The 14259-nt window shown below is 47.6% G+C and overlaps 9 non-coding genes across 9 annotated transcripts; all 9 read right to left on the reverse strand.

Annotated features, from left to right (window-relative positions):
* Positions 1-259: 259 nt before the first annotated feature.
* trnal-caa (transfer RNA leucine (anticodon CAA)) lies at positions 260-379 on the reverse strand. The gene is made up of 2 exons: positions 342-379; positions 260-305 (listed from the first exon to the last, which is right to left on the reverse strand). It is a non-coding gene; the product is annotated as a tRNA-Leu (tRNA).
* Positions 380-2518: 2139 nt separating this feature from the next.
* trnal-caa (transfer RNA leucine (anticodon CAA)) lies at positions 2519-2638 on the reverse strand. Its single transcript has 2 exons — positions 2601-2638; positions 2519-2564 (listed from the first exon to the last, which is right to left on the reverse strand). It is a non-coding gene; the product is annotated as a tRNA-Leu (tRNA).
* A 719-nt stretch (positions 2639-3357) lies between these two features.
* trnal-uaa (transfer RNA leucine (anticodon UAA)) lies at positions 3358-3477 on the reverse strand. Its single transcript has 2 exons — positions 3440-3477; positions 3358-3403 (listed from the first exon to the last, which is right to left on the reverse strand). It is a non-coding gene; the product is annotated as a tRNA-Leu (tRNA).
* A 1930-nt stretch (positions 3478-5407) lies between these two features.
* Positions 5408-5527, reverse strand: trnal-caa (transfer RNA leucine (anticodon CAA)). Its single transcript has 2 exons — positions 5490-5527; positions 5408-5453 (listed from the first exon to the last, which is right to left on the reverse strand). It is a non-coding gene; the product is annotated as a tRNA-Leu (tRNA).
* Positions 5528-7666: 2139 nt separating this feature from the next.
* Positions 7667-7786, reverse strand: trnal-caa (transfer RNA leucine (anticodon CAA)). Its single transcript has 2 exons — positions 7749-7786; positions 7667-7712 (listed from the first exon to the last, which is right to left on the reverse strand). It is a non-coding gene; the product is annotated as a tRNA-Leu (tRNA).
* A 719-nt stretch (positions 7787-8505) lies between these two features.
* On the reverse strand, positions 8506-8625 carry trnal-uaa (transfer RNA leucine (anticodon UAA)). Its single transcript has 2 exons — positions 8588-8625; positions 8506-8551 (listed from the first exon to the last, which is right to left on the reverse strand). It is a non-coding gene; the product is annotated as a tRNA-Leu (tRNA).
* Positions 8626-10114: 1489 nt separating this feature from the next.
* Positions 10115-10234, reverse strand: trnal-caa (transfer RNA leucine (anticodon CAA)). The gene is made up of 2 exons: positions 10197-10234; positions 10115-10160 (listed from the first exon to the last, which is right to left on the reverse strand). It is a non-coding gene; the product is annotated as a tRNA-Leu (tRNA).
* Positions 10235-12387: 2153 nt separating this feature from the next.
* trnal-caa (transfer RNA leucine (anticodon CAA)) lies at positions 12388-12507 on the reverse strand. Its single transcript has 2 exons — positions 12470-12507; positions 12388-12433 (listed from the first exon to the last, which is right to left on the reverse strand). It is a non-coding gene; the product is annotated as a tRNA-Leu (tRNA).
* A 721-nt stretch (positions 12508-13228) lies between these two features.
* trnal-uaa (transfer RNA leucine (anticodon UAA)) lies at positions 13229-13348 on the reverse strand. The gene is made up of 2 exons: positions 13311-13348; positions 13229-13274 (listed from the first exon to the last, which is right to left on the reverse strand). It is a non-coding gene; the product is annotated as a tRNA-Leu (tRNA).
* Positions 13349-14259: the final 911 nt, after the last annotated feature.

A 14259-nucleotide genomic window follows, 5' to 3' on the forward strand; every position in this document is an offset into this window, starting at 1 on the left:
CACACACTCTCTCTCTCACACACAAGCACACTCTCTCACACACATAAAAATTCACCCTCTCTCTGTCACAAACACACTCACTCACATAAACGCTCCCTCTCTCACACAATATTGCTGCAAATGCCTCAGCCTTATCTTTTAAACCGAGGGGTTGGATTCTTCCATCTTTGTGAAGGGGGAGTGACTCCTCTCCAAGAAGCTGTGAAATTTGGGGGCATTGTGTGGGTGTGGGAAGGTTTGTTTGAGGAAAAGTGGAGAATGTCAGGAGTGGGATTTGAACCCACGCCCCTAGGAAGGGACCAGAATTCACAAGCCCAGATGCAGAGCAAGGACTAACACTCCTTGAGTCTGGCGCCTTAGACCACTCGGCCATCCTGACAAGCTGCTGCAGATACCCTTCCAGATGTCTTTCTCACTCTGTACAATTAGTCACCTTGCTCTTGTGCAGACACAAAATGCAATTCCGCATTTCTGCAGCTCCCTTGCATTCACACTCAGCAACAATCCCTCATACACAGTCTCACTCTCGCACACACACAAACACACACTCACTCTCTCACATGCACATGCACACACACACTCTATCTGTCTCTCACACCCACACACAAACACACTCTCTCCCTCTCACACACACATATTCTCCCTCTTTCTGTCTCTCTCACACACACTCTCTCTCTCACATGCACATACTCTCTCACACACTCACTATCACACACACACTGTCACTCTCTCACACACACTCACTCTCTCACATGACACACTCACGCTCTCTCACTCTCTCTCACACACACATACTCTTTCTGTCTCACACACACACAAACACACTCACACAAAAACACACTCTCTCACGCACACACACAAAAATTCTCTCTTTCTCTCTCTCACACATACACACACACTCTCTCTCTCACACACGTGCTTTCTCTCTCTCTCACACACACACTCTTTCTGTCTCACACACACACACACACACTCTCTCACACAAACCCACACTCTCACACACACACTCTCTCACACAAACACACACTCTCTCTCACACACACACTCTCTCTCACACACACTAACAAATTCTTCCTCTCTCTCTCACACAAACACACACACTCTCTCACATGCACACATACACTCTCTCTCCCTCACACACACTCTTTCTCACACACACGCACTCTCTCTCTCTCTCTCACACACACACACACCCTCTCTCTCACACACATGCACTCTCTCTCACACACATACTCTCTCTCTCTCACAAACACACACTCTCTCTCACACACACATGATCTCTCTCTCTATCCACACATATACACTCTCTCACAGACACACTCTCTCTCTCACACACAAACACATGTAGACATACACACTCTCTCTCACAAACACACACTCTCTCTCACACACACTAACAAATTCTTCCTCTCTCTCTCACACAAACACACACACTCTCTCACATGCACACATACACTCTCTCTCCCTCACACACACTCTTTCTCACACACACGCACTCTCTCTCTCTCTCTCACACACACACACACCCTCTCTCTCACACACATGCACTCTCTCTCACACACATACTCTCTCTCTCTCACAAACACACACTCTCTCTCACACACACATGCTCTCTCTCTCTATCCACACATATACACTCTCTCACAGACACACTCTCTCTCTCACACACAAACACATGTAGACATACACACTCTCTCTCACAAACACACACTCTCTCTCACACACACGCACTCTCTCTCTCACACACACACCCAAACACTCACATGCACACACAATCTCTCTCACACACATATACACTCTCTCTCACATGCACACACACTCACACACTCTCTATCTGTCTCTCACACCCACACACAAACACACTCTCTCTCACATACACACACACACGCACTCTCTCTCACAGACACACTCTCTCTCACACACATTCTCTCTCACACACACTGTCATACACAGACACACAGACACACACTCTCTCTCACACACAGACTCATGCTCTCTCTGTCTCTCTCGCACAGACACATACAAATTCACTCTCTCTCACACACATATACACACCCTATCTCTCTCTCTCTCACACACACACTCTCTCTCACACTCACACATACACTTTATCTCTCTCACACACGCACACACACACTCTCACAAACACACTCTATCTCTCCCATATACACACACTCTCTCACACACAAACTCACACACACACTCTCTCACACACATAATACTCTCTCTCACACACACACACTCTCCCTCCCTCTCACACACACACTCTCTCTCTCACACACAAGCACACTCTCTCACACACATAAAAATTCACCCTCTCTCTGTCACAAACACACTCACTCACATAAACGCTCCCTCTCTCACACAATATTGCTGCAAATGCCTCAGCCTTATCTTTTAAACGGAGGGGTTGGATTCTTCCATCTTTGTGAAGGGGGAGTGACTCCTCTCCAAGAAGCTGTGAAATTTGGGGGCATTGTGTGGGTGTGGGAAGGTTTGTTTGAGGAAAAGTGGAGAATGTCAGGAGTGGGATTTGAACCCACGCCCCTAGGAAGGGACCAGAATTCACAAGCCCAGATGCAGAGCAAGGACTAACACTCCTTGAGTCTGGCGCCTTAGACCACTCGGCCATCCTGACAAGCTGCTGCAGATGCCCTTCCAGATGTCTTTCTCACTCTGTACAATTAGTCACCTTGCTCTTGTGCAGACACAAAATGCAATTCCGCATTTCTGCAGCTCCCTTGCATTCACACTCAGCAACAATCCCTCATAGACACCCACTCTCTCTCACACACACACACTCTCTCTCTCTCACACACCCTCTCACACACACTGACACACACACTCCCTCTCACACACACACACACACTCTCTCACACAGACCCTCTCACACACTCTCTCACACACACTCTCTCTCTCACACAAACCCACACTCTCACACACACACTCACACAAACACACACTCTCTCTTACACACACACTCTCTCTCACACACACGCTCTTTCTCACACACACTAACAAATTCTTCCTCTCTCTCTCACACACAAACACACATACACTCTCTCACACACACACACACTCTCTCACATGCACACACTCTCTCTCTCACACACAAGCACACTCTCTCACACACATAAAAATTAGCCCTCTCTCTGTCACAAACACACTCACTCACATAAACGCTCCCTCTCTCACACGCTCACACAAAATTGTTGCAAATGCCTCAGCCTTATCTTTGAAATGGAGGGGTTGGATTCTTCCATCTTTGTGAAGGGGGAGTGACTCCTCTCCAAGAAGCTGTGAAATTTGGGGGCAGTGTGTGGGTGTGGGAAGGTTTGTTTGGGGAAAAGGGGAGAATGTCAGGAGTGGGATTTGAACCCACGCCCCTAGAAAGGGACCAGAATTCACAAGCCCAGATGCAGAGCAAGGACTAACATTCCTTAAGGCTGGCGCCTTAGACCACTCGGCCATCCTGACAAGCTGCTGCAGATGCCCTTCCAGATGTCTTTCTCACTCTGTACAATTAGTCACCTTGCTCTTGTGCAGACACAAAATGCAATTCCGCATTTCTGCAGCTCCCTTGCATTCACACTCAGCAACAATCCCTCATACACAGTCTCACTCTCGCACACACACACACACACACACTCACTCTCTCACATGCACATGCACACACACACTCTATCTGTCTCTCACACCCACACACAAACACACTCTCTCCCTCTCACACACACATATTCTCCCTCTTTCTGTCTCTCTCACACACACTCTCTCTCTCACATGCACATACTCTCTCACACACTCACTATCACACACACACTGTCACTCTCTCACACACACTCACTCTCTCACATGACACACTCACGCTCTCTCACTCTCTCTCACACACACATACTCTTTCTGTCTCACACACACACAAACACACTCACACAAAAACACACTCTCTCACGCACACACACAAAAATTCTCTCTTTCTCTCTCTCACACATACACACACACTCTCTCTCTCACACACGCGCTTTCTCTCTCTCTCACACACACACTCTTTCTGTCTCACACACACACACACTCTCTCTCACACAAACCCACACTCTCACACACACACTCTCTCACACAAACACACACTCTCTCTCACACACACTCTCTCTCACACACACACTCTTTCTGTCTCACACACACACACACTCTCTCTCACACAAACCCACACTCTCACACACACACTCTCTCACACAAACACACACTCTCTCTCACACACACTCTCTCTCACACACACTAACAAATTCTTCCTCTCTCTCTCACACAAACACACACACTCTCTCACATGCACACATACACTCTCTCTCCCTCACACACACTCTTTCTCACACACACGCACTCTCTCTCTCTCTCTCACACACACACACACCCTCTCTCTCACACACATGCACTCTCTCTCACACACATACTCTCTCTCTCTCACAAACACACACTCTCTCTCACACACACATGCTCTCTCTCTCTATCCACACATATACACTCTCTCACAGACACACTCTCTCTCTCACACACAAACACATGTAGACATACACACTCTCTCTCACAAACACACACTCTCTCTCACACACACGCACTCTCTCTCTCACACACACACCCAAACACTCACATGCACACAATCTCTCTCACACACATATACACTCTCTCTCACATGCACACACACTCACACACTCTCTATCTGTCTCTCACACCCACACACAAACACACTCTCTCTCACATACACACACACACGCACTCTCTCTCACAGACACACTCTCCCTCACACACATTCTCTCTCACACACATTCTCTCTCACACACACTGTCATACACAGACACACAGACACACACTCTCTCTCACACACAGACTCATGCTCTCTCTGTCTCTCTCGCACAGACACATACAAATTCACTCTCTCTCACACACATATACACACCCTATCTCTCTCTCTCACACACACACTCTCTCTCACACTCACACATACACTTTATCTCTCTCTCACACACACACACACTCTCACAAACACACTCTATCTCTCCCATATACACACACTCTCTCACACACAAACTCACACACACACTCTCTCACACACATAATACTCTCTCTCACACACACACACTCTCCCTCCCTCTCACACACACACTCTCTCTCTCACACACAAGCACACTCTCTCACACACATAAAAATTCACCCTCTCTCTGTCACAAACACACTCACTCACATAAACGCTCCCTCTCTCACACAATATTGCTGCAAATGCCTCAGCCTTATCTTTTAAACCGAGGGGTTGGATTCTTCCATCTTTGTGAAGGGGGAGTGACTCCTCTCCAAGAAGCTGTGAAATTTGGGGGCATTGTGTGGGTGTGGGAAGGTTTGTTTGAGGAAAAGTGGAGAATGTCAGGAGTGGGATTTGAACCCACGCCCCTAGGAAGGGACCAGAATTCACAAGCCCAGATGCAGAGCAAGGACTAACACTCCTTGAGTCTGGCGCCTTAGACCACTCGGCCATCCTGACAAGCTGCTGCAGATACCCTTCCAGATGTCTTTCTCACTCTGTACAATTAGTCACCTTGCTCTTGTGCAGACACAAAATGCAATTCCGCATTTCTGCAGCTCCCTTGCATTCACACTCAGCAACAATCCCTCATACACAGTCTCACTCTCGCACACACACAAACACACACTCACTCTCTCACATGCACATGCACACACACACTCTATCTGTCTCTCACACCCACACACAAACACACTCTCTCCCTCTCACACACACATATTCTCCCTCTTTCTGTCTCTCTCACACACACTCTCTCTCTCACATGCACATACTCTCTCACACACTCACTATCACACACACACTGTCACTCTCTCACACACACTCACTCTCTCACATGACACACTCACGCTCTCTCACTCTCTCTCACACACACATACTCTTTCTGTCTCACACACACACAAACACACTCACACAAAAACACACTCTCTCACGCACACACACAAAAATTCTCTCTTTCTCTCTCTCACACATACACACACACTCTCTCTCTCACACACGTGCTTTCTCTCTCTCTCACACACACACTCTTTCTGTCTCACACACACACACACACACTCTCTCACACAAACCCACACTCTCACACACACACTCTCTCACACAAACACACACTCTCTCTCACACACACACTCTCTCTCACACACACTAACAAATTCTTCCTCTCTCTCTCACACAAACACACACACTCTCTCACATGCACACATACACTCTCTCTCCCTCACACACACTCTTTCTCACACACACGCACTCTCTCTCTCTCTCTCACACACACACACACCCTCTCTCTCACACACATGCACTCTCTCTCACACACATACTCTCTCTCTCTCACAAACACACACTCTCTCTCACACACACATGATCTCTCTCTCTATCCACACATATACACTCTCTCACAGACACACTCTCTCTCTCACACACAAACACATGTAGACATACACACTCTCTCTCACAAACACACACTCTCTCTCACACACACTAACAAATTCTTCCTCTCTCTCTCACACAAACACACACACTCTCTCACATGCACACATACACTCTCTCTCCCTCACACACACTCTTTCTCACACACACGCACTCTCTCTCTCTCTCTCACACACACACACACCCTCTCTCTCACACACATGCACTCTCTCTCACACACATACTCTCTCTCTCTCACAAACACACACTCTCTCTCACACACACATGCTCTCTCTCTCTATCCACACATATACACTCTCTCACAGACACACTCTCTCTCTCACACACAAACACATGTAGACATACACACTCTCTCTCACAAACACACACTCTCTCTCACACACACGCACTCTCTCTCTCACACACACACCCAAACACTCACATGCACACACAATCTCTCTCACACACATATACACTCTCTCTCACATGCACACACACTCACACACTCTCTATCTGTCTCTCACACCCACACACAAACACACTCTCTCTCACATACACACACACACGCACTCTCTCTCACAGACACACTCTCTCTCACACACATTCTCTCTCACACACACTGTCATACACAGACACACAGACACACACTCTCTCTCACACACAGACTCATGCTCTCTCTGTCTCTCTCGCACAGACACATACAAATTCACTCTCTCTCACACACATATACACACCCTATCTCTCTCTCTCTCACACACACACTCTCTCTCACACTCACACATACACTTTATCTCTCTCACACACGCACACACACACTCTCACAAACACACTCTATCTCTCCCATATACACACACTCTCTCACACACAAACTCACACACACACTCTCTCACACACATAATACTCTCTCTCACACACACACACTCTCCCTCCCTCTCACACACACACTCTCTCTCTCACACACAAGCACACTCTCTCACACACATAAAAATTCACCCTCTCTCTGTCACAAACACACTCACTCACATAAACGCTCCCTCTCTCACACAATATTGCTGCAAATGCCTCAGCCTTATCTTTTAAACGGAGGGGTTGGATTCTTCCATCTTTGTGAAGGGGGAGTGACTCCTCTCCAAGAAGCTGTGAAATTTGGGGGCATTGTGTGGGTGTGGGAAGGTTTGTTTGAGGAAAAGTGGAGAATGTCAGGAGTGGGATTTGAACCCACGCCCCTAGGAAGGGACCAGAATTCACAAGCCCAGATGCAGAGCAAGGACTAACACTCCTTGAGTCTGGCGCCTTAGACCACTCGGCCATCCTGACAAGCTGCTGCAGATGCCCTTCCAGATGTCTTTCTCACTCTGTACAATTAGTCACCTTGCTCTTGTGCAGACACAAAATGCAATTCCGCATTTCTGCAGCTCCCTTGCATTCACACTCAGCAACAATCCCTCATAGACACCCACTCTCTCTCACACACACACACTCTCTCTCTCTCACACACCCTCTCACACACACTGACACACACACTCCCTCTCACACACACACACACACTCTCTCACACAGACCCTCTCACACACTCTCTCACACACACTCTCTCTCTCACACAAACCCACACTCTCACACACACACTCACACAAACACACACTCTCTCTTACACACACACTCTCTCTCACACACACGCTCTTTCTCACACACACTAACAAATTCTTCCTCTCTCTCTCACACACAAACACACATACACTCTCTCACACACACACACACTCTCTCACATGCACACACTCTCTCTCTCACACACAAGCACACTCTCTCACACACATAAAAATTAGCCCTCTCTCTGTCACAAACACACTCACTCACATAAACGCTCCCTCTCTCACACGCTCACACAAAATTGTTGCAAATGCCTCAGCCTTATCTTTGAAATGGAGGGGTTGGATTCTTCCATCTTTGTGAAGGGGGAGTGACTCCTCTCCAAGAAGCTGTGAAATTTGGGGGAAGTGTGTGGGTGTGGGAAGGTTTGTTTGGGGAAAAGGGGAGAATGTCAGGAGTGGGATTTGAACCCACGCCCCTAGAAAGGGACCAGAATTCACAAGCCCAGATGCAGAGCAAGGACTAACATTCCTTAAGTCTGGCGCCTTAGACCACTCGGCCATCCTGACAAGCTGCTGCAGATGCCCTTCCAGATGTCTTTCTCACTCTGTACAATTAGTCACCTTGCTCTTGTGCAGACACAAAATGCAATTCCGCATTTCTGCAGCTCCCTTGCATTCACACTCAGCAACAATCCCTCATACACAGTCTCACTCTCGCACACACACACACACACACACTCACTCTCTCACATGCACATGCACACACACACTCTATCTGTCTCTCACACCCACACACAAACACACTCTCTCCCTCTCACACACACATATTCTCCCTCTTTCTGTCTCTCTCACACACACTCTCTCTCTCACATGCACATACTCTCTCACACACTCACTATCACACACACACTGTCACTCTCTCACACACACTCACTCTCTCACATGACACACTCACGCTCTCTCACTCTCTCTCACACACACATACTCTTTCTGTCTCACACACACACAAACACACTCACACAAAAACACACTCTCTCACGCACACACACAAAAATTCTCTCTTTCTCTCTCTCACACATACACACACACTCTCTCTCTCACACACGCGCTTTCTCTCTCTCTCACACACACACTCTTTCTGTCTCACACACACACACACTCTCTCTCACACAAACCCACACTCTCACACACACACTCTCTCACACAAACACACACTCTCTCTCACACACACTCTCTCTCACACACACACTCTTTCTGTCTCACACACACACACACTCTCTCTCACACAAACCCACACTCTCACACACACACTCTCTCACACAAACACACACTCTCTCTCACACACACTCTCTCTCACACACACTAACAAATTCTTCCTCTCTCTCTCACACAAACACACACACTCTCTCACATGCACACATACACTCTCTCTCCCTCACACACACTCTTTCTCACACACACGCACTCTCTCTCTCTCTCTCACACACACACACACCCTCTCTCTCACACACATGCACTCTCTCTCACACACATACTCTCTCTCTCTCACAAACACACACTCTCTCTCACACACACACACACATATACACACCCTATCTCTCTCTCTCACACACACACTCTCTCTCACACTCACACATACACTTTATCTCTCTCACACACACACACACACACACACTCTCACAAACACACTCTATCTCTCCCACATACACACACTCTCTCACACACAAACTCACACACACACTCTCTCACACACATAATACTCTCTCTCACACACACACACTCTCCCTCCCTCTCACACACACACTCTCTCTCTCACACACAAGCACACTCTCTCACACACATAAAAATTCACCCTCTCTCTGTCACAAACACACTCACTCACATAAACGCTCCCTCTCTCACACAATATTGCTGCAAATGCCTCAGCCTTATCTTTTAAACCGAGGGGTTGGATTCTTCCATCTTTGTGAAGGGGGAGTGACTCCTCTCCAAGAAGCTGTGAAATTTGGGGGCATTGTGTGGGTGTGGGAAGGTTTGTTTGAGGAAAAGTGGAGAATGTCAGGAGTGGGATTTGAACCCACGCCCCTAGGAAGGGACCAGAATTCACAAGCCCAGATGCAGAGCAAGGACTAACACTCCTTGAGTCTGGCGCCTTAGACCACTCGGCCATCCTGACAAGCTGCTGCAGATACCCTTCCAGATGTCTTTCTCACTCTGTACAATTAGTCACCTTGCTCTTGTGCAGACACAAAATGCAATTCCGCATTTCTGCAGCTCCCTTGCATTCACACTCAGCAACAATCCCTCATACACAGTCTCACTCTCGCACACACACAAACACACACTCACTCTCTCACATGCACATGCACACACACACTCTATCTGTCTCTCACACCCACACACAAACACACTCTCTCCCTCTCACACACACATATTCTCCCTCTTTCTGTCTCTCTCACACACACTCTCTCTCTCACATGCACATACTCTCTCACACACTCACTATCACACACACACTGTCACTCTCTCACACACACTCACTCTCTCACATGACACACTCACGCTCTCTCACTCTCTCTCACACACACATACTCTTTCTGTCTCACACACACACAAACACACTCACACAAAAACACACTCTCTCACGCACACACACAAAAATTCTCTCTTTCTCTCTCTCACACATACACACACACTCTCTCTCTCACACACGTGCTTTCTCTCTCTCTCACACACACACTCTTTCTGTCTCACACACACACACACACACTCTCTCACACAAACCCACACTCTCACACACACACTCTCTCACACAAACACACACTCTCTCTCACACACACACTCTCTCTCACACACACTAACAAATTCTTCCTCTCTCTCTCACACAAACACACACACTCTCTCACATGCACACATACACTCTCTCTCCCTCACACACACTCTTTCTCACACACACGCACTCTCTCTCTCTCTCTCACACACACACACACCCTCTCTCTCACACACATGCACTCTCTCTCACACACATACTCTCTCTCTCACAAACACACACTCTCTCTCACACACACATGATCTCTCTCTCTATCCACACATATACACTCTCTCACAGACACACTCTCTCTCTCACACACAAACACATGTAGACATACACACTCTCTCTCACAAACACACACTCTCTCTCACACACACTAACAAATTCTTCCTCTCTCTCTCACACAAACACACACACTCTCTCACATGCACACATACACTCTCTCTCCCTCACACACACTCTTTCTCACACACACGCACTCTCTCTCTCTCTCTCACACACACACACACCCTCTCTCTCACACACATGCACTCTCTCTCACACACATACTCTCTCTCTCTCACAAACACACACTCTCTCTCACACACACATGCTCTCTCTCTCTATCCACACATATACACTCTCTCACAGACACACTCTCTCTCTCACACACAAACACATGTAGACATACACACTCTCTCTCACAAACACACACTCTCTCTCACACACACGCACTCTCTCTCTCACACACACACCCAAACACTCACATGCACACACAATCTCTCTCACACACATATACACTCTCTCTCACATGCACACACACTCACACACTCTCTATCTGTCTCTCACACCCACACACAAACACACTCTCTCTCACATACACACACACACGCACTCTCTCTCACAGACACACTCTCTCTCACACACATTCTCTCTCACACACATTCTCTCTCACACACACTGTCATACACAGACACACAGACACACACTCTCTCTCACACACAGACTCATGCTCTCTCTGTCTCTCTCGCACAGACACATACAAATTCACTCTCTCTCACACACATATACACACCCTATCTCTCTCTCTCTCACACACACACTCTCTCTCACACTCACACATACACTTTATCTCTCTCACACACACACACACACACTCTCACAAACACACTCTATCTCTCCCATATACACACATTCTCTCACACACAAACTCACACACACACTCTCTCACACACATAATACTCTCTCTCACACACACACACTCTCCCTCCCTCTCACACACACACTCTCTCTCTCACACACAAGCACACTCTCTCACACACATAAAAATTCACCCTCTCTCTGTCACAAACACACTCACTCACATAAACGCTCCCTCTCTCACACAATATTGCTGCAAATGCCTCAGCCTTATCTTTTAAACCGAGGGGTTGGATTCTTCCATCTTTGTGAAGGGGGAGTGACTCCTCTCCAAGAAGCTATGAAATTTGGGGGCATTGTGTGGGTGTGGGAAGGTTTGTTTGAGGAAAAGTGGAGAATGTCAGGAGTGGGATTTGAACCCACGCCCCTAGGAAAGGACCAGAATTCACAAGCCCAGATGCAGAGCAAGGACTAACACTCCTTGAGTCTGGCGCCTTAGACCACTCGGCCATCCTGACAAGCTGCTGCAGATGCTCTTCCAGATGTCTTTCTCACTCTGTACAATTAGTCACCTTGCTCTTGTGCAGACACAAAATGCAATTCCGCATTTCTGCAGCTCCCTTGCATTCACACTCAGCAACAATCCCTCATAGACACCCACTCTCTCTCACACACACACACTCTCTCTCTCTCACACACCCTCTAACACACACACACACACACACTCCCTCTCACACACACACACACTCTCTCACACAGACCCTCTCACACACTCTCTCACACACACTCTCTCTCTCACACAAACCCACACTCTCACACACACACTCTCTCACACAAACACACACTCTCTCTTACACACACACTCTCTCTCACACACACGCTCTTTCTCACACACACTAACAAATTCTTCCTCTCTCTCTCACACACAAACACACAAACACTCTCTCACACACACACACACTCTCTCACATGCACACACTCTCTCTCTCACACACAAGCACACTCTCTCACACACATAAAAATTAGCCCTCTCTCTGTCACAAACACACTCACTCACATAAACGCTCCCTCTCTCACACGCTCACACAAAATTGTTGCAAATGCCTCAGCCTTATCTTTGAAACCGAGGGGTTGGATTCTTCCATCTTTGTGAAGGGGGAGTGACTCCTCTCCAAGAAGCTGTGAAATTTGGGGGCAGTGTGTGGGTGTGGGAAGGTTTGTTTGGGGAAAAGGGGAGAATGTCAGGAGTGGGATTTGAACCCACGCCCCTAGAAAGGGACCAGAATTCACAAGCCCAGATGCAGAGCAAGGACTAACATTCCTTAAGTCTGGCGCCTTAGACCACTCGGCCATCCTGACAAGCTGCTGCAGATGCCCTTCCAGATGTCTTTCTCACTCTGTACAATTAGTCACCTTGCTCTTGTGCAGACACAAAATGCAATTCCGCATTTCTGCAGCTCCCTTGCATTCACACTCAGCAACAATCCCTCATACACAGTCTCACTCTCGCACACACACACACACACACACTCACTCTCTCACATGCACATGCACACACACACTCTATCTGTCTCTCACACCCACACACAAACACACTCTCTCCCTCTCACACACACATATTCTCCCTCTTTCTGTCTCTCTCACACACACTCTCTCTCTCACATGCACATACTCTCTCACACACTCACTATCACACACACACTGTCACTCTCTCACACACACTCACTCTCTCACATGACACACTCACGCTCTCTCACTCTCTCTCACACACACATACTCTTTCTGTCTCACACACACACAAACACACTCACACAAAAACACACTCTCTCACGCACACACACAAAAATTCTCTCTTTCTCTCTCTCACACATACACACACACTCTCTCTCTCACACACGCGCTTTCTCTCTCTCTCACACACACACTCTTTCTGTCTCACACACACACACACACACTCTCTCTCACACAAACCCACACTCTCACACACACACTCTCTCACACAAACACACACTCTCTCTCACACACACACTCTCTCTCACACACACTAACAAATTCTTCCTCTCTCTCTCACACAAACACACACACTCTCTCACATGCACACATACACTCTCTCTCCCTCACACACACTCTTTCTCACACACACGCACTCTCTCTCTCTCTCTCACACACACACACACCCTCTCTCTCACACACATGCACTCTCTCTCACACACATACTCTCTCTCTCTCACAAACACACACTCTCTCTCACACACACATGCTCTCTCTCT

Source organism: Chiloscyllium plagiosum, unplaced genomic scaffold, assembly GCF_037043375.1.
Source record: "Chiloscyllium plagiosum isolate Xiang-an unplaced genomic scaffold, Cpla_swu_hap1 HiC_scaffold_24, whole genome shotgun sequence".
NCBI classification, from domain to species: domain Eukaryota; kingdom Metazoa; phylum Chordata; class Chondrichthyes; order Orectolobiformes; family Hemiscylliidae; genus Chiloscyllium; species Chiloscyllium plagiosum.